The sequence below is a fragment of the Eurosta solidaginis genome, chromosome 2, assembly GCF_040869045.1.
Source record: "Eurosta solidaginis isolate ZX-2024a chromosome 2, ASM4086904v1, whole genome shotgun sequence".
NCBI lineage: Eukaryota > Metazoa > Arthropoda > Insecta > Diptera > Tephritidae > Eurosta > Eurosta solidaginis.
Genome location: NC_090320.1, coordinates 86,760,848 through 86,786,124, shown reverse-complemented (window position 1 = coordinate 86,786,124; position 25,277 = coordinate 86,760,848).

The window sequence follows — 25,277 nt, the reverse complement described above, 5'->3', positions numbered from 1 at the left end:
CTATTTTTGAATATTCGATCAAGTAAACAAATCAGGATACTTTGTATTCTTACAATAACAAATATGAATCATAAAACTATTTTTGGGTAGCTTGAATCATTGATTCAAGATCAAATTGTTTGCCATTTGCAGCTGCAATAACAAAGAGGCGAGCTTGTGCTTACTTAAGAAGCGATTTCAGTTCGCAGCATGAATTGATTGGAAAGATCAATTTTGTTTACAGTTATGGGTAAGGTCTGTCTGTGTGTGGAGGCTGCCGGTAACTTGCATGCTTGTATTAACCAGGCTTAGTCACTCGGGAGGTCGTGGTTTTTGCTCCTATCGAACCGCCCTAGTATTAGCATATATAATTTACTTCATGCAGTACTCTGAATGAACCCGAACAAAATAAATATTCATTAAGAAAAAAAAAGAAAAATGCATCCAACTTTTACGCTTTGTAAACGGACTAACTAGCATAGCAAAAAAAAAAACAAAAAAAACAGACAGACACAAAAAAATTCGGAACTCTGAGATTCATAAAATCTCACTGACCCAAAACACAGCGAGAGTATTTGCTACACGGAAAATAGTACATTCGATAGTAAACAAAACAACATACCTCCGAGAGGAGGTTTTTGGTGTTGTTTTTCCTCCATATTAACTCTCGCTCCCTGCCCTACCAATGTATTGAGAGTTGTGATCGATCTCTCCCGTACCCATCCAATTCAACACGCACGACTACATAATCAACTCACAATACTTACTTTAGATGATCTACTCTTTATTCATAATTATTTAATGCAAGGCGCTAATGATCATTACTACAAAAAACAAAAGGAGGCTTATCCTCATTCTCCTATATTTCATTTTACATTCATAATTCAATTCAGGTATTTATAACAAGATATACAAAAATGCTTATATATATATGCTTGTAATAATATACAGATAGGAAAATAACATGGGCTAGGCGAAATTAAATCAATGAAGAATGCGTATTCTCTTGACAATTAGCTGTATGATGAGTACAACTCATAATATTTTTTCTTGATTTAATTTACAATTACAACAAATTGAAAGTCAACATATTAAGGTGATACAAAAGGCAAGGATATTCCTTCACTGTAGGGTTTTCCTTGTGGGAAGGAGCCACGTCGCCTACGAATATAGAAAAGTACGCTTTATCGTAAAGCCTGATTTAATAACTACGTAGGTAATTCCTGATTCCAACGTATTTTAAAGGTGCTTCAGGCAGAATAATATGAAAAACTCAGATGCTTTTTCCAATCACCTTTAATTCATTAATATTGGATTATAATTAAAACTTTGTCGCGATTGACTTAAAAACTTTAGATTTATCACTTACAATTTAGAAAAACTTATTCGGTGTGACTTGCTGTCGATCCTAAACGGAAATGTCAGAGGAAATGATTGCGGAAAAGTCTGACACCTTCGCTCTTTCACTTCTCTCAGTTAGTCTGACAGGTTTTGACTGTGTCGGGTAGCGCAAAAAATTTGTGATGTAATTTAATGACTTTGGTGAGCTAATTCGCCAACACCCTATAGGAATGTCATATGTATTTCTGAGATATAACCCAGAGTTATTGAAAAATTTAAGTACCAACTAGAGTAGCTCGATTTGACAAGTGGTGGACGACGACGTCACGACGATGGTGCTGGAGGGGGCAAAGATCCCAATGGTGCTGCGAGTCCTACAGATAAACCTCCAACACGGTAAAGTGGCGTCGAGCGAACTACTCGTAACCCTTGAGGAGGGTTCGTTTGACATGACGCTGATCCAGGAGCCGTGGCTCTCATCGGCAAGAAAGGTTTCTTGACTTAGCGCACGCGGATTCGGCGTTTACTACGCGCAAACGGAAGGACGGGTGCGAGCTGTAGTAATGGTAAGGAAACAGCTGCATTCATATGTGCTGCCTAATTACAGTACTGAGGACCTCGTAGTGGTGGCTGTTGAGCAAAAGAATAAGCAGGCATTTATTCTGGCATCCTGCTACATGGCCCATGCTGTGGAGGTTGCACCGATGGAGTGCAAGAGGCTAGTGCACGATGATGGCCGCAAAGGGCGGTTGGTCATAGGCGCCGATGCAAATGCGAGCCATAATGCGTGGGGAGGAGCTGATACGAACGAGAGAGGCGAATCTCTATTTTGTTACATCCTGCAAATAACCAACAAGGGAAATGTCCCTACATACATTGGTCCAACATGCAGGAATGTTTTGGATATTACATTGAGCTCCGAACGTGATATATTTATTTATTTATTTATCTCGTATATATCTTCTTATCTTATCTTAAATCTTATAAATTGAAGTCGCTAAATGCCATGTATGCACATAACTTTACACAGGATGCTCCGATTTTAAAACGGTTTTTTTGCGTTTGAAAGCTTAGCTACGTGAGATGGTACAGTTAACATAATTTGAAGGCATATATTATAGGGGCGTGGCAAATTACCGAAATGTAGTAAAAAATCATAAAATTTTTGTTTGCACAGCTTTAACTCATAAACGGATGGATGGATTTAAAAAATTCTACTTTTCAGTAAAACATTAAAATATTTACCTTCGATCTGCATCAAAAAAATACTTAATTCCTTTCTTATGTCAGCCAAATTGTTTAAACAAAAGTAACATTTTTACCAAAAAATGCGTATGTGTGGTTGGTTGTTCGCTGTGATCTGTGCTCGCTAATTGCCTTTGAGTGAGGCATGATGCGACACATACATACGTACATATATAGCATTCGCTGCGTTATTTAACTTCGGGAGTACATTTATATGTATGAATGTAAGTATGTATTTTAATATCATATCAGCTTGACATATTTATGCGTTGTTGCCAAGTTAATGCAACACAAATGGTTAAGAATGCATACATCTCTTGATAAATACTCTTTCGTTAAAAATATTGAACATTTCATTAACCTTCAAATGCACACTCCAAAACCGTTGCGGCCTAAGTGGTCATAATTTTTTTCTGAGGTAAATTTGGCTCGCAAAAGAAGAATATGTTGTCAAATTTGCTATATATAATAGTTTAGTCACAAGACGAGGTCCAATGTAGGAGGCCTGAGGCATTCTTGAGCTTATAGGTATACAAAAATTTAAAACACTACAAGTCTTCAAGAAAACTATTTTTATTTATTGTTAAAGAAAATACAAAAAATGTATGCAATAATAGTAGATAAATTAAACCTATAGTTTAGTGTGATATAATTCGAAGCAGTTCTTAGCTACACTGCAGCATAAATGTACTTGGCATTTTCTACAAACGCATTGGGTTTGTGATATTTTGCAATACTTGCATTTTCTTTTGTCCTCTGTTTTAGACAACCATTTAGGCATATGGTATAACCCATCAAAACGCACATCTGCTACTGGATGCTGAGCTCGTTGCTCCAAGGTGCTTGACTGCTCTAGGTCCTCTTGTATAGTAGATGGCCAACAGGTCTTTTTTTATATATGCACAAAGTGCTGCAGCCAAATCTATACGAAACATTTGCACGAACTGTACCTAGCGAATAAATACCACGTGCACGAAGGTACACGAGTAAGGGCAATGTGGTATAAAAATTATCAAAATATACAATGTAATGCACAAAATTAGGTATGGTCTGAGATAAGCGTACAACAACATTAGCAGTAGCACCGAGATCTGGACTTCCAGGAACAATAACATTATCACCTGAACCATTGAATATCTCGAAACGATATGATTATCCATGTGTATCACAAAGTACAAATAAGTTTACGGCGCATTTATGAGGTTTGTTTGGCATATACTTTCTAAGGTGATGTTTAATTTTGGTACTACATATCTGATCATCGGCACAGTCGGAATTGAATCATATCGTTCGTTCAATCCAACTAAGATTTCTTAGAGGCATAACTTTTCGTACCTTGTCCACTTGAAATTTTCTCCAGTACCAACGACTGTTGGGGATTGTAACAACAGACATGTATACCAATAATCCAAGATAATGGTGAACCATTTCCGAGCCCACATGAAATTGTGAAGATGTCATTCTGCAAAAGCTTTCGCATTCGTTTGTTCTAGAATGAATTCAATTATTTCTTCCGTGAAAAAGTATTTGAAGAACTGGTAGGGTGTTTCAAGACAAGCTACTTCATCAGGTAGTATATCATTCCCTCTGAACGGTACTTGCTTGACATGATGTTGCATGTTTTTTATTCGCCAAAAAATGTTTCCAAACTCATTGGACTGCTTATCAATATCTGCCAAACCTAGTGAAAAGAAAATCATTGGTTACTCCTACTGCTACAAAAATCTTACTTAGAGCTCCTCTATAACCTACTTTGTGCTGTAAAACCCCCTGGGCCTAAAGTAACAGATGGGCCTCCTTCTTCTTGGTCAGGTAAAGGGGATCGCGGCCTTTTCCGACTAACTCTTCCTACTTCGGGCACTGTATGGTTTGATTGAATGGATGTTGTTGGTATTTCGGAATTTGGTGCTATTTGTGGGGTATCTAAAAATGTCGATGATACTCCAAGCAAACTGCTATCGAAAGAAATGTTCATGTTGAATAAATGTACAACTTGGTTTGCTAAATTCATAGTATTTAAACATTCATCTATATTTTCATCATTTTCTGGTATTATCTCTTCTAATGTGTAATCCGGATCATTAACTGAGTCGTCGTCATCGAAGTCACTGTCATCTGATCCAATTACTGAATCCATCAAATCCCTTATCTGATCATCAGTTATTGAGCTCAAGTAAATTTTTTTTTCTCTCACGCAAAGGCCAGTCTACTATTTTCTGTCTTTCCCCTCTTGTACGAGCCGTTTATGTCGATCAGATATAGTTTCAACATTATATGCCATGACTCTATATAACAGTTTAAAAAAATTGGTAAGGAAATATTCACTTATTCAATCCAAAAAGAAGAAAAATGTATTCTTGGTTTCACAAAGCTGCCCATAGGCACGATTACAAAACTTACAAAAGTTTACACAGTATATTTCTAATTCTATTTCTGATACTGCACCAACAAACTTTATACTTACGGAAATCGGTAAGAAAAATTTAACACTGCATAAAAGTTATACATCGGTTTTTTTGATTTTTTTAAAACAACGCACTTCAATTGAAAATTTTCCTTGTATATTTTATGACTTATAACACTCGACTGATAATAACTGTGCAACATCTCACAATAACTCGCCCGATTAGATTTCTTATTGTTGGTTGACATATTTTTTTATTTTTATTTTTTTTTATTTTGCCGAGTCTTTGATGGGCAGCGGTTTGTCAAGCGTCACGATCTGAGACTGCTCAGCTACAGAAGAAATTTCATCAGCCAAGCGTAATACTTAAAGAGAACAGAAGCAAACGTATTATACATTAATTTAGAGAGGTGAGAACAATCTTTTTTATAGAAAAAAGGGAGTTCGAGCTATCAAATGTGTTTGAGTGAGAGTTATAATCTTGGCATAAACGCCGAAAAGGTTCATTTTGTTCGAAATTCGTTCTACATTGTTTCAGCAGAAGAGGTTTGAAGTGTCTCGATGTCCGAGAGGGAACGCAAAAGTTCACTTCATTCAGAAGGAATGGGCTCGAAATTGATCCATTTAAAAGTTTTGTCATAAATATTACACCAAGCATTTCCCTTCGACTAGCAAGAGTTGGAAGATTGATAAGCTTTAATCGATTAGTATAAGGTGGAAGATTAGTTAAAGAGTCCCATTGGAAATTTCTTAAGGCAAATAGTAAAAATTGTTTTTGTATTGATTCGAGACTGTCTGCATGGACTTGATAACGCGGATTCCAAATTATCGAGCCGTATTCTAATATTGGCCTAACTAATGTTGTAAAAAGTGCTTTAGTTATGTAAGGGTCGTTAAATTCTTTTGACCACCGTTTAACAAATGCAAAAACACCTTTGCCTTTATTCACTGTAGCATTAATATGAAGATTGAAACTAAGTTTTTAATCCATCATGACTCCCAAGTCAATAAAATTATTTACAGTTTCTAGACTATAGTTGTTAATTGTATATGAAGCTGGTGGCGAAACTCTCCGAGAAAAACACATGAATTTACATTTTTTGAGATTGAGCGGCATATAATTTACATTGCACCAGGTAACCAAGTGATTTAAATCCATTTGAAGCAAGGAATGTTCCTCAACCGAGGCACATGATTTGAAAAGTTTTACATCGTCTGCGTACATCAAGATTTTTGAGTATTTAATTGTACCAGATATATCGTTTATGAACAACAAGAACAGAATCGAATGCACGAAGGCTACATATAATAAATGGTACGAAATACATATGTACTTTCTAATTAACGGACTCTGAAAGCTATTGCCCTGAGGCACTCTTATGCATTAGAGGGTTAAAATTCTTAAACAAAACTTTTATTTTTTGGTATTTTTGCATGTATCACTATCACTATCACTACATAGTATAAAACAAAGTCACTTTTTCTGTCCCTATGTCCTTTTGAATGCTTAAACCTTTAAAACTACGGAAAGGATTTTGATGCGGTTTTTTTTAATAGTAAGGTTTATATGTATAATACCATCCATTAAATAGTGGAGAAATACTGTTATCTTTGAAGTTTCTAATGTGATGTATATATAAAAGAAAGTGGTGTTAGTTACTCTATTTATAACTCAAGAACGGATGAACAGATTTGGCTGAAAATTGGTGGAGGGGTAGTTTAGAACCAGGAGACCCACATAGGATACCCTTTATCCCGTTCCGGTTAGGGTCTTGAGATCAAAACGTGGACCTGGGTAATCCTGGAATACGTTTGTACAATGTGGATATCAAATGGAAGCTGTTTATGAGTACTTTGATACGGGATATTTTTCTTACCCGTGGGTGACTGGGGTCTCGAAATATAGGCGAAAACGTGGACGCGGGTACCCCTAGAATGTGTTTATAGAATATGGATACACATGAAAGCTGTTGAAGAGTGCTTCAGTACAGGGTGGTTTCATACCTATTGGTGACTAGGGTCTCGAGATTGAGGCCAAAACGTGGACCCGGGTACGCCTACAAAATGTTTATACAATATGGATAACAAATGAAAGCTGCTGATGAGTGCTTTAGTACAGGGTAATTTTTATACCGCTGGGTGGCTAGGGTCTCCAAATATAGGCCAAAACGTTGACCAGGGTAACACTAGGATCTGGTTTTACATTATGGGTATCAAATTGAAGCTGTTGGTGAGTGCTTTAGTACAGGTTAGTGTTCATAAATATTGGTGACTAGGGTCTCGAGATATAGGCCAAAACGTGGACCAGGGTAACGCGTCTGTGTTTTTACATTATGGGTATCAAATTAAAGCTGTTGATGTGTGCTTTAGTACAGAGTAGTTTTTATACCGCTGGGTGACTAGGATCTCGAGATATAGGCCACAACCTGGACCAGGATACCCCTAGAATGTGTGTGTAATATGGTTATCAAATGAAAGCTGTTGCTGAGAGCTTTAAAGTAATTTTCATTGTGATATTCGATTTAGTCGCATCAACCTGACAAAACTGATGCATGCGAAGCCGAAATAAAGACATGAATTAATAATACCGAAATACCTATTTACATACATTCTATTCGATTTGCCTGAAATTTGTTATATAAATTTGCCTATATTAGTATTTACGATTCTTTTTTCTGGGAAGTAGACCAGAGACGGGCTGGGACTGGGATTAGGACTAGGACCGGGACTGAGACTCGGAGTGGGACTGGGACTCGGAATGGGACTGGAACAAAATACATACCACCAGCTGGGACTGGCAATAAGGGATCAAGAAGAATGGGAAAAACTTGAGAGAAGAGAAAAAAGGGAAGGAGAAGGAGACTGAGAAAGAGATAGAGTGAGACGAAGATGAAGACAGATGAAGCGAAAAAGACGGAGGGAGGAGTGAATAAAAGAATTAAGAAAAAGTGAAGGGGGTGGGAGAGCAGAGTTAGACGGAAAAAGCTTATTAAGATGTATGCAGATAGAGCAAGTTTAGGGCAGAACAACGTCTGACGGGTATGCTAGTTAATCTACATATAAAATGTAATCTGAATTTTTGTTTCTGAATTTTGGCTTCTGAATTTTGGCTTCTGAATTTTGGCTTTCTGAAAAAAGGGTTCCGACTAATGTTTTCTGAAAAAGTGTGTTTCCGAATTTTTGTTTTCTGAATTTATGAGGGAACCAATAAACAGACTGCGACTAATGTAAGCAGGAATCGGGTCATTGAAGTGCAACAACCGCAAAGCGAACAAAAACTTTTTGTACACGTTGAAGCCTATTAATGTGACAATTATAGTATGGTCTCCAGATAAAAACAGCGTATTCTAGTTTAGACCGCACAAGAGCGGCGTATAGCAATTTTAAAGTGTAAGGATCAGTAAAATCAGAGCTAAAACGTTTAATGAAGGCATGTGCTGAATATGCCTTCGCAACTATGTAATTCAAATGGGTTTGAAACAAAAATTTACAATCGAATGCAACACCAAGATCAGTAATTTCACTTAAAGTGGATAATCGAAGACCATCGATTTTATACGATGTAGGTAGCGGAGAACGAGACTTTGAGTAGCAAACATGTGAGCACTTTTTTATATTAAGATTTAACTTATACCGTTTACACCAGTCGGCAATATTGTCCATATCAGATTGTAGGCTTACCATGTCTTCATTGCTTCTTTAGATCATTAGCATACAACAGAAAATTTGCGTAATTGAAGCAACTGGTTATTTCGTTGATGAAAATTACGAAGAGAAGCCGACCCAAAATGCTAGCCTGTGGAACCCCAGAAGTCGCAATGAAAGGATCAGATACACCCCATCAACAGTAACGACACATTTACGAGATGAGAGATAGGATTCAAACCATTTTAAAAGAGTGGATTGAAACCCTAGAGCTCTCAGTTTCAATAATAAAATTCTGGGATTCACCTTGTCAAAATCTTTTAAAAATCCGTGTACACTGAATTAACTTGAAGTAAGTTTTGAAACGCAGAAATACAGTACCTTTAACAAAACCGGGTTGATTAACGGAGATTAAGCGACAAATTGAAAGTCAACATATTAAGGTGATACAAAAGGCAAGGATATCCCTTCCCTGTAGGGTTTTTAAAGGTGCTTCAATCAGAATTATATGAAAAAAACTCAGATGCTTTTTCCAATCACCTTTAATTCATTAATATTGGATTAAGCGAAACAATAATATTATCACATTGCTGAACCTCTTTAGCAGATAACTGACTTCAATATAATTAAAACTTTGTCGCGATTAACTTAAAAACTTTAGATTTATCACTTACAATTTAGAAAAACTTCTTCGGTGTGACTTGCTGTCGATCCTAAACGGAAATGTCAGAGGAAATGATTGCGGAAAAGTCTGACACCTTCGCTCTTTCGCTTCTCTCAGTTAGTCTGACAGGTTTTGACTGTGACGCCTAGCGCAAAAGAATTTGTGATATAATTTAATGACTGTGGTGAGCTAATTCACCAACACCCTATAGGAATGTCATATGTATTTCTGAGATATAACCCAGAGTTATTGAAAAATGTAAGTACCAACTAGAGTAGCTCGATTTGAAATTTCAGCCATCACAAGTGGTGGACGACGACGTCACGACGATGGTGCTGGAGGGGCAAAGAGCCCAATGGTGCTGCGAGTCCTACAGATAAACCTCCAACACGGTAAAGTGGCGTCGAGCGAACTACTCGTAACCCTTGAGGAGGGTTCGTTTGACATGACGCTGATCCAGGAGCCGTGGCTCTCATCGGCAAGAAAGGTTTCTTGACTTAGCGCACGCGGATTCGGCGTTTACTACGCGCAAACGGAAGGACGGGTGCGAGCTGTAGTAATGGTAAGGAAACAGCTGCATTCATATATGCTGCCTAATTACAGTACTGAGGACCTCGTAGGAGCATACATCTCTTGAAAAATACTCTTTCGTTAAAAATATTGAACATTTCATTAACCTTCAAATGCACACTCCAAAACCGTTGCGGCCTGAGGGGTCATATTTTTTTCTGAGGTAAATTTGGCTCGCGAAACAAGAATATGTTGTCAAATTTGCTATATATATAATAGTTTAGTCACAAGACGAGGTCCAATGTGTAAGGCAACCCTTATGATAAGTGTTGAGTGACCATAACATCAATCATTAAATATTAACCACGTCAGTTTTTTTGACCACATCAATCACTCACAATGAGGGTTACCTTAACAAACGTCACTTTGAATGACGCTAATTAATTTCGCGCATTCAACCCGACAAGTCAGACAATTCTGCACGAGTTGCATAATATATATTAAAATAAAGATAATCATAAATTGCAAGTGTAAAGTTTTACTTTTTGTTGGAAATTTGTGACTACTGACCCCTTTGGGTTTTCTAAAAACATTGTTTTTGGTTCGTAACAACTTGTTACTAACAAGCGGCATTAAAGTGGCTGATGTGGCTTACCAGCGTTTCAAAAACGCCGCCGAAAAAAACGTCGAGTGCTACAACAGAAGTCCATCGGCTAAAATCCATGTCCATTTCAATGGACATGTTACATGGCGACCGTGGCCATGCCTGCGGCAAAAGGTGGCGCCGGGGAAGAAAAAAAATTCCCCGCAGTACAAAATAAATTTAAGTAAAGATTTTTAAAATAAAATATGTGCGTGGTGGTTATGAAAAGTGTGGTGGTGGTTGTGCCAAGAAAAGAAATAAATTTATATTCACAAAATAAATAAGACAGCGAAATGCTACATGAAGTAGCATCTAATTTAGTTTGCCATAATTTCAAAAAAATTTACAAAAATTACAAAAAAAAATACAAAAATATAAAAAATTCCAAACAAAAAAGTACATAAAATCTCAAAAACATAAAAAAAAATATGAAATTTCAAAAAAAATTCTAAAAATTATTATAAAATTATAAAAAGGCTACAAAAAAAATTCTACAAAATTCCATAAACTACAAAAAAAAAAGTATAAAATTTCAAAATCTACAAAAAAATCATAAAATTTTCAAAAACCTACAAAAAAAAAAGTTATAAACTACAAAAACTAATACAATTTCAAAAAATTTAAAAGGTAAATAAAAACCAAATTTAAAACTAAAAGTGGACTTTTGCATAAAATTTCGTTTGGAACAAAATCCAAAATATATATACATTTTTATACTACAAACAAAGCAAAGTTATTGGCAAAATTGTGGCGTTACATATATACATACACATGTACGAAAAATAATTTTTTGAACTGGCTGTACTATGCCATAACGGTGATGATAAGCACAACCACCAGTGACGCTATTACCAAGCACCGTTAAGTGCGGTAAATTATCCACGCTATTTACTCCACCAACACCACCAACTCAACCTTAGAAAGAAAAAAAATCATAGCGGAAGAGAGAGGCAAAGAGGAAAAATTCACTTGGTAACGGCAGCAACGGAAGACAACACCAACAACAACAAATCACAGCAATGTACAAGCGAAGGCAGCACAAAATGATGGTACAGTAGAGTAGAATACGTATACATGTAACTTTTGATTTCTGTACATAAGTAGAAATTTTGGCTTTTTCAATATACATGTATACTATAAACGTAGCAACAATTTTTCGTAATACACATGTAGCCTATGCATGTAGCAACCCAAATTGACACTTTTGCTTATAAACATACTTTTCCTATAAACATTTGTATACTACGCATGTAGCAACACATTTTTTCTCTCACACTTTAATACAAATATTTGAAATATAAACATTTAAATATCGAAAAAATTTTTGAATGTACAATAAAAATAATTTTAAATATACGGCCACCACATGCATATTACATGCCACCACATATATATTACTATATTCTTTCTTTTTCGAACATTAATATGGAACTTAAATTTTTTTATTTAAAATGCGAACATTGCTTCGTAATAAATATAATCGGAAAAATATTTTTTCAAATTTAAACATTTTTTTTTAACCGTTTTGAAACGCAAATTATACATCAATTTTATATGTATAATACCAAAAATTTCCAATATATTTGCCAAAATTTTGCGATACTTATTCAAACCTTATCAATTTTGAAAAATCCTCATTGACTTTAAATATCAACATAGACGGGTTACAGTCAACCAGAGTAATGGTGAAAATTTATTTTTATCGGTGAAAGCTTACTTTTATCTTTTTCCAATTATTTCTTCGGAAATTGAACATAGTGAATATCATCAATATTTACATATTTCTCTCAGCAAAAACAGTGCTATCCAAATATTTTAACAACTCCTTCGAAGTATCACACGAATACAGTGTATTTCAAATATTTCAACATATTTTACATTTGCGACTCTTTTCAAACTGTGCATCATATACAGTGTCTTTCAAATACTCCAACAGTTTTTATCTTTGCATTATTAAACGATACAGTGCGGTTAAAATATTTCAACATTCACTTGCATTTACAAATTAAGTCATGAATACAGTGCCTTTCGAAGACGCGAATCTTCTTTGCCATTTACCAATTAACTCATCGATTTTGAATATTTCGAATCTTCTCTGATTTTACAAAAAAAAAAAATTTTTAATTTTGCAAACCACAATTACTGAGTGAATGAATAGTTTCAAATTCATTTTTGTATAAACAGTGCCTACAGCGTTAATCTTAAAATTTTTTTTTTTGTCGAATTCCTTTTTATAAAACAATTTTTTCTGCTACGGAGGTAAACATTTTCAATAAATGTAATAAAGTTTTCAGATGTCAGTTGTCAAATGTCAGATTTTGATTCCAATTTCAATGATTTACGCTATAATTTCACTAAAGTTACTAAACGAGTTTTAAATAACCGATCAATCTCAGCAAAAAAGTCAATAGAATATGAAGATGCTTTAATTAAAAGCTATAACGAAATTATAAAACAAGTAAATTCATATTTTCAAAATCGAGATAAGCCTAGTTCAATAATCGAAAGTTTGTCAAAGTGCAGAGAACAACTCACTAAATGTTTTTCTAAAATTAACTGCAATATAAAAATACCCAAAGATCTTTCTGAATTAATACAAGAAAGCGAATCAAGTTCTGATTTTGATACTGAGGAAGAATTCTCTGACGCATCGACAACTTCAGCATACAAAGCTAGTATTATTAAAAAAAGTACCGTATCTTTTCTTGAGGATTTCTCTGGATTTTCCAATTCACTTCACAATAATAATTTAGATACAATTAGCGAAGAGCAATCAACAATGGCGACTCCAGAGCAAAAGAAAAATTTTATTACTATGTGTGCATCCATAATTAGAGAAAACTACAGCGGCGATCCGCTTTCACTTGCATCCTTTATAGATAAAATAGTTTTGCTGGAAGACTTGATGGAAGAAAATTTGACAAATACTTTCATTTCGTTTATAAAATCCAAGCAAGAAGGGAAAGCGCGTGAGGCAATTCCAAATGAAGTAACAACAATTCAACAAATAAAAGATGCGTTAAAAGGTAGAATAAAACCTGACAACTCAAAAGTTATTGCAGGAAAAATTGCATCCTTAAACGTTTTTAATAATAATCATACTGAATTCGCCAAACGTGTTGAGGAACTTTCCGATGCTTTAGAACGATCATTAGTTATAGAAGGAATGACTCACGAAAAAGCGCACGAAATGGCAGTCGAACAAACCGTCAACGTTTGTCGGCTTAATACTCGCTAAGACCTAGTAAAATCAATTTTAGCGTCAACTACGTTTACTGATTCTAAGGATGTAGTTGCGAAAATGGTCGTAGAACAAAATAACCAAGCGAGTGAAAGGCAGGTATTAGCGTTTAGATCGCGTTATAACAGGCAAAATAGTAGTTTTCGAGGTAACTCCAGGTCAAATCAATATAATAGGAACAACTTTTCGAGGTACAACAACAATTTTCACAGAAACAACAATAACAACTATAGGCACAATAATAGGCGCGAAGTAATGGTAATTTCCGTAATAACAATAGCAGGCCCGTAAACAGAAACAACAGCAATAACAACAGTAAAAACAACAATCGACGTTCAAATACAACAAATAACGCTAGTGTTCGCAATTTAAACGCCAACGGCCCTCAGGAACGAACACTGGGGGACAAGAATCTGAATTAAATAACGTTTTTCAAAATAAATCAATTTATTGTCTAAACCTGAACTACTCAGATTTTATCGAATTGAATTACAATGACTCCTTTAAAACATGCACTTTCTTAGTAGATACACAGGCTGATATATCAATCATAAAACTTTCAAGTTTAAAACAAAATATTTCTATAAATAACAACAATATTATAAATATAACGGGTGTTACGACAGATACAGTTTCAACATTGGGTATCATTAAAACAGAACTTTTTTATTCAAATTTTTCAATTCCGCATACATTAAATGTAGTAGATGACAAATTCAACATACCGTCAGATGGTATTTTAGGCAAAGACTTTTTGAAACAATACAATTGCATAATAGACTATGCAAAGGAGAGCATAACAATTGGCATTGGCAAAAACATTCATAAAATTTCAATTTTGCACAATACAACCGATAATACATTGGTAATTCCTCCTAGATGCGAAGTTTATCGCTTATTTGAGCTGAAAAAATCTAAATATCCAGTTTTTATAGACGCACAGGAAATTTGTAGTGGTGTGTTCACCGCAAAGTGTATTGTTGACACTAACAATCCTATAATAAAAGTTTTAAACGTCACCGACGAGGTAAAATACGTAAGAAATTGTAACATAGTTACGGATGAAATCACCAAATATAACGTGTATAAAATCAATGATATTTCAAAAGATTCGAAAAGGTCAGAGGAATTAAAATAAATTTTAGAAAAACAAATGCCAAATTATGCCAAATCAAAACTTCTCGATTTATGTCTAAAATATGATGATATTTTTGCACTAAAGACCGATCGTATGACGCTTAACAACTTTTATGAACAGAAACTACGATTTACAGATACAAATCCTGTTTACATAAAAAATTACCGCTTACCATATTGTCAGAGAGAGGAAATTAATAGACAAGTTGATAATTTGTTACAAAACGATCTTATAGAACACAGTTATTCCAACTATAATAGCCCATTGATACTTGTGCCAAAGAAAAATCCAAATGGACAGAAATGCGGTAGGCATGTGTGTCGACTTTAGAGCCGTAAACAAAAAATTGATAGCAGACAAATTCCCATTTGCACGAATAGACGATATTCTTGATAATCTAGGCAGAGCCAAATATTTTTCTACATTGTATTTGTATTCAGGTTTCTATCAAATTCCATTAAATAAAGATTCCAGAGACATCACCTCATTCAGCACTAATCGCGGTGCTTTTCGATGGAAAGTTTTACCATTCGGTTTAAACGTAACTCCAAATTCATTCTCAAGAATGATGTAAATTGCCTTTGCAGGAATTTCTCCAAACCAAGCCTTTTTATATGTCGATGAAATTATAGTCATTGGGTGTAGCGAAGCTCACCATCTTAAAAATTTAGAACAAGTCTTTCAAACATGCAAAAAATTTAATTTGCGTCTAAATCCCGAAAAATGCAACTTCATGCGTTCAGAATTCACTTTCGTAGGACACAAATGCTCATCAAAAGGTCTACTTCCCGACGACTCCAAAATAATTGCAATAAAGAAATATCCGAAACCTTGTGATAAAGATGCAGTAAGACGATTAGTGGCATTCGCCAATTACTATCGAAGGTTTATACCAAATGTTGCTTCAATAGCCAGCACCTTTAAATAAACTTAGCAGGAAAAGAGTAGAATTTAAATGGGATGAGTCATGTGATATAGCATTTGAAAAACTTCGAAAATCTTTAATTTCTCCTCAAATTCTCCAATACCCAGACTTCAAAAAGGAATTTATAATTACTGTAGACGCTTCAAAAATTGGTTGTGGTGCCATTTTAAGTCAAAATAAAGATGGCATTGACTTACCAATTTGTGTCGCGTCCAAATCATTTAATAATTCAGAACAAAAGAAATCAATAATTGAGTTAGAGCTTTTAGCTATATTTTTTTGCAATAAAACAATTCAGACCATATGTCTATGGCACACTTACCGTCAAATCCTATCATCGTCCATTAGTTTACTTGTTTAATATGAAAGACCCCTCTTCAAAACTTTCACGTATCAGACTTGAACTGGCAGAATACAACTTCACTATCGAATACATAAAAGGTAAAACGAACGTAGGAGCAGATGCAATCTCTCGCATCACAATAGAAGAAATTAAAAATTCAGGCAAATCAATTTTAGCAGTACAGACAAGATCACAGACAAAACAAGAACAATTAACGCAACATCAAATAGTCAAAGAAGAAAAGTAAAAGAAAACATAAAATTACAAGTTTATGATAATTTTTCAAACAAATTTTCAAAGAAAATACCCAGAGTAAAATCCCAAATAAATTATGATAAAAGTGGTAAAATTACGAATTTTGAGATAAATGCGCATTTAAAACACACAAAAATTTAGTTAAGGTTGCGTGTGCTAACAAAATAATACATTTAGATGAATTACTTTTGAAGATCCAAAAAGAAGCTGGCAAGCGCAATATTAATATAATTGAATTGAAGAAAAATAATAATCTTTTTAAATATTTTTCGATATCAGATCTGAAAACCACTGGGAATAAAATTTTAAAATATTTAGAAATCATCCTAACCGAACCCGTAGAAACTGTGACAGATGAAGACAAAAAACAACAACTTATAACAATATACCATACCGACCCAATTTTAGGACATTTCGGTAGCAAAAAAGTTTATGCAAAACTCAGAGCCAAAGATTATTGGAAAGGCATGACGCGCGATATAGCGAAATTTGTTAAAAACTGCGAAAAATGTCTTTTGAATAAGGTTAAGCCAAAAACAAAAGAAAATTTAGTCCTAACCGAAACGCCCTGTATGCTATTCGACATTGTTGTTATTGACACTATAGGACCCCTACCTCAATCCGATAATGGTAACAAGTTCGCTGTAACCATTATATGCGATTTCAGCAAATACTTAGTAACGATTGCGATACCTGAAAAGAGTGCAAAAAGGGTTGCATCAGCTATTTTTGAAAATTTCATACTAATATATGGCATTATGAAAACAATCAAAACTGATTTAGGTACCGAATACAAAAATGAAATTTTTTCAGAGTTAACAAAACTATAAGAAATCGAACACAAATTTTCCACAGCGTACCATCATGAAACTCTTGGCACAGTAGAGCGAAACTACCGAGTTTTCAATGAATATTTAAGATCTTTTCTAAATCCCAATTTTTCTGACTGGGATGTTTACTTGAAATATTTCACTTTTCTTCATAACACAACAACAAACACAGTATTCGATAATAAATTCTCACCATATGAATTAGTCTTTGGCAAAGCAGCTAATTTACCAAAAGAACTGCAAACCGATAAAATAGACCCGATTTATAACATAGAAAACTATTCGAAAGAAGTTAAATTTCGATTTCAAAAAACTCACGAATTAGCAAAAAAAGCAGTTACAGAACACAAATTAAAAAATCAAACCGCATATAACAAAAGTTCACAACCAATATCTGTCAAGGTATTTGACAAGGTATTGCTTGAAAAAGAACCCCGCGACAAGCATAGTAGTATCTATATTGGTCCTTATACCGTAATAGGTATTGACGGTGTAAACGTCACGTTAATCGATGACGAAACGAAAAAGGAAAAAATAGTACATAAAAATAGAATAAGAAAAATTAATTAAATCAAATCTTTAAATTCAGGATTATTCAAAGTTAATCTCTATTGTTAAATTAGAAATAAAATGTTTTTTTTTTTCTTCCAAATGTGAAAGAAAAGATAATGAAATCAAATAAATTTAAACAATCATTAAAAATTAAGAACTGAATTCATACAGTAGAATTAAAACACAAAAAAAAAAAATTGTTTTCTAATTATAAAAATTAAATTTAAGTCCTACTTTAGAACTAGACTTTAGAATTTAATTCTTAATTTAGATCTAAACATAGATGTAGATTTAAATTTTAAGACTGTTAAAATTTTTAAGATAACTTACATCGCTTTTGGGACAGAAGAATTTGGCCAATTCTTCTTTTCCAAAGGGGGATGATGTAAGGCAACCCTTATGATAAGTGTTGAGTGACCATAACATCAATCATTAAATATTAACCACGTCAGTTTTTTTGACCACATCAATCACTCACAATGAGGGTTACCTTAACAAACGTCACTTTGAATGACGCTAATTAATTTCGCGCATTCAACCCGACAAGTAAGACAATTTTGCACGAGTTGCATAATATATATTAAAATAAAGATACTCATAAAGTGCAAGTGTAAAGTTTTACTTTTTGTTGGAAATTGGTGACTACTGACCCCTTTTGGGTTTTCTAAAACATTGTTTTTGGTTCGTAACAACTTGTTACTAACAAGCGGCATTAAAGTGGCTGATGTGGCTTACCATCGTTTCAACAACGCCGCCGAAAAAAACGTCGAGTGCTACAACAGAAGTCCATCGGCTAAAATCCATGTCCATTTCAATGGACATGTTACAAATGTAGGAGGCCTGAGGCATTCTTGAGCTTATAGGTATACAAAAATTTAATACACTACAAGTCTTTAAGAAAGCTATTTTTATTTATTGTTAAAGAAAATACAAAAAATTTATGTAATAATAGTAGATAAATGAAAGCTAAAGTTTAGTGTGATATAATTCGAAGCAGTTCTTAGCTACACTGCAGCATAAATGTACTTGGCATTTTCTACAAACGCATTGGGTTTGTGATATTTTGCAATACTTGCATTTTCTTTTACCCTCTGTTTTAGACAACCATTTAGGCATATGGTATAACCCATCAAAACGCACATCTGCTACTGGATGCTGAGCTCGTTGCCTCAAGGTACTTGACTGCTCTAGGTCCTCTTTTATAGTAGATGGCCTACCAACAGGTCTTTTTTTATATATGCACAAAGTGCTGCAGCCAAATCTATACGAAACATATGCACGAACTGTACCTAGCGAATAAATACCACGTGCACGAAGGTACACGAGTAAGGGCAATGTGGTATAAAAATTGTCAAAATATACAATGTAATGCACAAAATTAGGTATGGTCTGAGATAAGCGTACAACAACATTAGCAGTAGCACCGAGATCTGGACTTCCAGGAACAATAACATTATCACCTGAACCATTGAATATCTCGAAACGATAATAAACAAATAAGTTTACGGCCCATTTATGAGGTTTGTTTGGCATATACTGTCTAAGGTGATGTTTAATTTTGGTACTACATATCTGCTCATCGGCACAGTCGGAATTGAATCAAATCGTTCGTTCAATCCAACTAAGATTTCTTAGAGGCATAACTTTTCGTACCTTGTCCACTTGAAATTTTCTCCAGTAACAACGACTGTTGGGGATTGTAACAACAGACATGTATACCAATAATCCAAGATAATGGTGAACCATTTCCGAGTCCACATGAAATTGTGTGCTGACATCTTCTGCAAAAGCTTTCGCATTCATTTGTTCTACAATGAATTCAATTATTTCTTCCGTGAAAAAGTATTTGAAGAACTGGTAGGGTGTTTCAAGACAAGCTACTTCATCAGGTAGTTTATCATTCCCTCTGAACGCTACTTGCTTGACATGATGTTGCATATTTTTTATTCGCCAAAAAATGTTTCCAAACTCATTGGACTGCTTATCAATATCTGCCAAACCTAGTGAAGAGAAAATCATTGTTTATTCCTACTGCTACAAAAATCTTACATAGAGCTCCTCTATAACCTACTTTGTGCTGTAAAACCCCCTGGGCCTAAAGTAACAGATGTGCCTCCTTCTTCTTGGTCAGGTAAAGGGGATCGCAGCCCTTTCCGACTAACTCTTCATACTTCGGGCACTGTGTGGTTTGATTGAATCGATGGTGTTGGTATTTCGCAATTTGGTGCTATTTGTGAGGTATCTCGATGATACTCCAGGCAAACTGCTATCGAAAGAAATGTTCATGTTGAATAAATGTACTACTTGGTTTGCTAAATTTATAGTATTCAAACATTCATCTATATTGTGACGACCAGAGGGCGAACGGAACTGTTATGAAGCATTGATGGGCGCTCTAGAGAGACGATACGGAACTGAGCATAGGAGACAGATATACCAAATGGAGTTGCTGAACCGCTTCCAGAGGCCTGGTGAAACATTGCAAGAGTTTGCGTCGGATATTGAAAGGCTAGCACATTTAGCGAATGCGGACGCACCCGTGGAATACACTGAAAGGGTAAAGATTCAGAGATTTATAAATGGCATACGGGACGTCGAAACAAAGCAATCTACATACGCAAACCCAAAGCCAACATTCGCAGAAACGGTGTCACAAGCTCTGATTCAGGAAACAGCGTCGCTTCTGCGTAAGCCAGTTTTCAAAGCACGCCGTGTGGAAGTAAAAAGGCCAGAGTGGGTAGACACAATTTTGGAAGCACTGAAGGGATCTCAACAGAAGAATGCCGGAGTTATTAAATGTTTCAAGTGCGGCAACCCAGGTCACGTCATTGCGATCTTGGTCCTAATAGTTCCAACAATTTGGGTGGCCGTTAACGCAAATCTGGCGGAAATTAGCAAGAGCGTGTCGGATGTAAAGAACGAAAACTTGCCCCGGCTATTGAATGTCCTGTGATATCTGTGTCGCAAATTGGAAGGAAATCAAGCAGTCTTACCGTCAGAGGGAATGTGGATGGTAAAGAACGTGTACTGACTGTAGATACGGGCGCATCTAATTCCTTGATCCGATCTGACTTGGTCAACAGGAGAATAAAACCGTTACCTGGAGCAAAGTTGCGTACGGTCACTGGTGAGTATAACCAAGTTCAGGGAGAAGTGATATGTGAAGTCATGATTGGAAAGGTCACGGTTCTACACAAATTCCTCGTGGCGAAGATCGTTGAAAAAGTCATATTGGAAGTTGACTTCTTGGTTGACCATGACATCAAGATCGATATGCAGAGAAGGATGATGCGTTATGAGAACCACGATATACCACTTAGCTTCAGTTTGCGGAAAGGGTTCAGCAGTAATCGGGTACTGGTGGAAAAGACTCGACAAAGACCACGAAAGTCAAAGGTAAAGGTTGATGGATCGAATGGGCCAAATAAAGCGAAATTAAAAGTACCTGCGAGAAAAAGACCGGCATTGACAAAACCTAGTGGATACAAAACACCGAAGCAACGAATTTCCCAGAAAAAATGCGAGGGTAGTTTCAAGCCAGAGCGCACTACTGTTGTGAAACGTGGGAACGATGCTGAGTATGCGAAACCAATCCGTCAAGCGCAAGCTCTCTGAAGTAGTTCATTTGCTCAGCAGCAGAGTGCGAGGGAACGATCCGGGATAATGAGTAGTAAGATGAAGTACAGGTACGATAAGGAAAATAATTCAGAAGGTTTCCGAGAGGGAGATTTGGTACTGCTATGCAACCACCACCGACAGAAAGATGTTCCATCCAAATTTCGGTGCAGTTGGGAAGGCCCGTACAAAGTTGTGAAGAAGATCAGTGACAAGATATACCGCACACAAACCATTGGGAAACCTCGATGTAGAAGCGTGGTTCAATTGGAGATGCTAGCAGCGTTTAAATCGGGAGATTTGTCTGATCGGGACGATCAGACTAAGGTGGAGGGCAGTGTGACGACTATGAGTGACACTAAGTGATACTCACATCCCTAGTCTGAAGCTAAGTAAATAAAGTCACAACAACAATAAAGCAGACAGTCACTTGTATCTACATAAACGAATCAATCATTATGCCTACACAATTGTAGGTACACGCAGCTGAGAAGCAAGGCAAAACCATATGCAGACATCTTATTTGAGCTGCTCCTAAATGTAGGCAATTATAATTATGGAAGTGTCGCTCACACATACAAGCATGGGGTATGAGAGAAGCTATAAAATCGTGCAATTTTAGTTATAGCTGAGAAGTTTGAGAGCTCATGGACAATGCTAGTAGATTCTAGAAGATACGAACGAAGAAACCAGAGAGTATAAAAGGCCGCAGATGTAGAGGCGCTGGAATTCAGTTTGATTTGAGTTGTCAAGCAGTTACGACTAAGACGATATCTAGCGAGCAATAGCAGTATTATTTTGAATAGTAGAGTTTCATTAAGCTATCAATCAGTGTGGTTATTAAGCAAGCTATTCGTTGCACAGTTTGAGTGTTATTGTGAAGTATTTTAATAAAGGCCATTTTTCCATTCTTCAATATTGGAGTTATTTATTCAACAGTTTAGCGATACGAACCTAGCAAAAGGGCAAATAAGAGGATTTGCAGCAAATTCGTTACAATATTTTCATAATTTTCTGGTGTTATCTCTTATAATGTGTAATCCGGATCATTAACTGAGTCGTCGTCATCGAAGTCACTGTCATCTGATCCAATTACTGAATCCATCAAATCCCTTTTCTGATCATCAGTTATTGAGCTCAAGTAAATTTTTTTTTTCTCTCACCCAAAGGCCAGTCTACTATTTTCCGTCTTTCCCCTCTTGTACGAGCCGTTTATGTCGATTAGATATAGTTTCAACATTATCTGCCATGACTCTATATCACAGTTAAAAAAAATTGATAAGGAAATATTCACTTATTCAATCCAAAAAGAAGAAAAATATATTCTTGGTTTCACAAAGCTGCCCACAGGCACGATTACAAAACTTTCCAAAATTTACACAGTATATTTCTTATTCCATTTCTGATACTGCACCAACAAACTTTATACTTACGGAAATCGGTAAGAAAAATTTAACACTGCATAAAAGTAATACATCGCTTTTTTTGATTTTTTTAAAACAACGCACTTCAATTGAAAATTTTCCTTGTATATTTTATGACTTATAACACTCGACTGATAATAACTGTGCAACATCTCACAATAACTCACCCGATTACATTTCTTTTTGTTGAATGAGACGAAGATGGAGATTGATGAAACGAAAAAGATGGAGGGAGGAGTGAATAAAAGGATTAGGAAAAAGTGAAGAAAGGGGGGGGGGGGGGGGGGGGGGGTCTGCCGCGCCTTCTAGTAGTATACAAAAACGGTTGCTAGCTGCATACGTATTACAGACGTATCATATACATACAATATAAAAGCATTGGAATTTATGCTTTTGTTATGATATCCATTGACTGAGTGTGCGATAGGCACATTCACGGACAAAAGAGCAGCAGTGCTTGTGGCAAAGTGATCACTGCACAGCACTACTCTCCCTAGTCAATGGTCAAACAGAATAATTTAGTTTGCACACTGGGATACACTAGCATAAGAAAATAAAAAAAAAAAAACAACAAACGCACTTACATGCCACACTTCATCAATATGACACACAACCTACCTTTATGCATGGCAGCTCATTTGAATTTCAATTAAAGAAAACATTTCTCATTAAATATCATATATTTGTATTAAAAGGAGAACTATAATTACTCCTATCAACGCTTAGTTCGTATATTTAAACTTTAACAAAAAGTATTATACATATGTATGTAAATATGCATACGCGAGCGTATATAATAAAATAATCAATTTACGCAAAAGAAAGGATTTACTAGGAAATGTCATCCGACTGCGATTTAATTTAATTTAATTTAATTTAATTTATTTGGATTAAAGTCGACACAGACACAATGCGGTCGACTACTAAGATATATAAAACATAAAATTAATGTTATAATTAAAAATATTTAAATTCAACCATACATAGGAAAGAAAGTACAAAATATCAGGGCAGACGTGACAGTATTGAATTATGCAACTCGGAAAACGAACATTCAAAACTGATGCAGTTATACCAGTTGTTGTAGTGCGAACACCAACTTCGCAGTGGATTATTTTTGGCAAAATTTTGCCGGCAAAGTGGTAAATAAAAAGGCACAAAGTGCCTGGACGTTCTACCAGGAACAGCAAAATTTAGTCTACTAACAAGATCAGATGAGTCGATCTCGCCCATAATGAGCTTGTGAATGAACATTACCCCGAGTAAAGTTCTTCGATTTTCTAAAGTTGGCAGATTTATAAGGTGAAGCCTATTTCTATATGGTGGCAAATGCACACTAGAATCCCAGTTAAGACCACGTAGTGCAAATATAATGAATTGCTTCTGTACTGACTCAATACGCTTTATAAAGTTTTGATACCCTGGGCACCAGACACACGAACAATACTCTAAGATTGGTCGTACCAACGATGTGTAGAGGGTCTTAGTCAGATACGGATCATTAAACTCCTTAGCCCATCGCTTCACAAAACCGAGTATACCCGTTGCTTTGCTTACCATTGATGAGATATGCGTATTAAAAGTCAGTTTAGGATCAAAAAGAACGCCTAGATCACTTACGACAGATATACGCTCCAAAGGCGTGCTGGTTAACGTATACGATGTCAAACTTGGCTTCACTCGGTGAAATGTCATTAGTTTACACTTCGAGCAATTCAAAACTAGTAAATTTGCAGTACACCAACATTGAAATGAGTCCAAGTCTGCCTGAAGAAACTCCACACGGGAAGACTCCGAAGGCAAGTATGAGTAACAAAGTTTAACATCATCTGCATACATAAGAGTTCGGGAATGTATGAGAGTTTGTGGTAAGTCATTTATAAACAAGGTTAAAAGTAACAGACCCAAATGACTACCCTGAGGCACACCAGACGTTACATCAAACAACCAAAAAAGCTGTTTTTAAACAAAACTTGTTGAGTCCGATTCACGAGATAGCTTTCGAGCCATGCAAGCAAATGCTTTGGAAATCCAAGTAAATCAAGTTTGTAAACTAAAAGCTCATGATTGACAGAGTCAAACGCTTTACTGAAGTCGGTATAGATCACATCCGTTTGCCTATTGTTTAAAAATCCATCCATTACAAAAGAAGTAAACTCTAGCAAGTTGGTAGTAGTTGATCTACGCGGCACAAACCCATGCTGGCAGGGCGATAATATGGAGCTACACATGTGTTGAAGTTGACATGTAATTATTCGCTCAAATGTTTTGGGAATAGCTGAAAGCTTAGCTATACCTCTATAGTTCTCGATACTAGACCTACTACCTTTTTTGTGTAAAGGTATAATAAATGACTTATCTTGGAATGGGAAGCCCCACATCAGCAATTCTTATGGAAGTGTTCATGCAAAATCTGGAAGAAAAGTACATACAGGAGCTGAAGTCCAAATTAGGCGTGTCATTTTATGCTAGATACGTGGATGACATAATATGCGTTTTAACTACTAATAACGAAGAGCTCGT